We start from the raw sequence: 1,008 nt of genomic DNA, 5'->3' as shown, positions 1-1,008 counted from the left end.
AGTTGGCTTCTTGTAACCATGAGGTGGTTGATTTGGAGCATACAAGGCGTTGTTATTCTTATAGGAGAAATTAGGGTGGTTTTTCCAACCTAGATTGTAAGTATTTGAGTACAGGTTTCCTTGAGCATAGTTTAACTAGTCAGGTGTGATGCCTGCTAGTAATTGGCATTTAGAAACATTGTTTCCAGGTACTCCACATAAGTCGCAGCTTAGGGCTACGGCAGCCACGGTGGCCGCGGGAGTTATGGTCAAACTTTCAATCTTTTAAGTCAGGGTGTATACCTTAGCATTGACGTGATAGATGCCATTGACTTCGTACATACCTCCTTTTGGTTGAGGTTTCTCTACAGAAGTGAGCTCTCCTCCCCACTGGTAGTGATTTGATGTCATATTTTCAATAAGTTGATAAGCCTCTTCATATGATTTATCCATTATAGCACCACCAGCTGCAGTGTCTATGTTTAATTTGGTGTTATAGGAGAGACCATCATAGAAGGTATGGATAATGAGCCATGGTTCAAGCCCATGATGCGGGAAAATCCTTAGCATGTCCTTATATCTCTCCCACGCTTCGAAAAGTGATTTGTTGTCTTTTTGCCTAAATCCAATGATTTGGCTTCTTAGAATAACCGTTTTACTAGGTGGGAAATATTTAGCTAAGAAGACTTTCTTTAATTCGTGCCATGTAGTTATGGAATTGGACGGTAAAGACTGGAGCCAAGCTCTAGCTCTGTCTCTTAAAGAAAATGGAAAAAGACGTAATCGTATCGCCTCGGGATTAACACCATTAGCTTTCACTGTATCTGCATATTGCACAAACATTGACAGATGGAGATTCGGGTCATCCGTACGGATGCCAGATAATTGGTTTTGCTATAAAGCTTGTAACAGCGAAGGTTTCAACTCGAAATCGTTTTAGTCGATGGCAGGGGCAGCAATATTGTTGTGTGGTTCCTCCTGAGATGGGGCAGCATAGTCCCTTAAATGACGGTTAGCAGGGGCAGCCAT

The 1,008-nt window shown here is 42.1% G+C and overlaps 1 non-coding gene across 1 annotated transcript; it reads left to right on the top strand.

Annotated features, from left to right (window-relative positions):
* Nucleotides 1–520: 520 nt before the first annotated feature.
* Nucleotides 521–627, top strand: LOC127109529 (small nucleolar RNA R71). Its single transcript, XR_007796805.1, has one exon. It is a non-coding gene; the product is annotated as a small nucleolar RNA R71 (small nucleolar RNA).
* Nucleotides 628–1,008: the final 381 nt, after the last annotated feature.

This window comes from Lathyrus oleraceus, chromosome 7 (genome assembly GCF_024323335.1).
Source record: "Lathyrus oleraceus cultivar Zhongwan6 chromosome 7, CAAS_Psat_ZW6_1.0, whole genome shotgun sequence".
Taxonomy (NCBI): domain Eukaryota; kingdom Viridiplantae; phylum Streptophyta; class Magnoliopsida; order Fabales; family Fabaceae; genus Lathyrus; species Lathyrus oleraceus.
The sequence above is the reverse complement of the archived record's forward strand: the minus strand, read 5'-3'. Positions and strand labels throughout refer to the sequence as shown.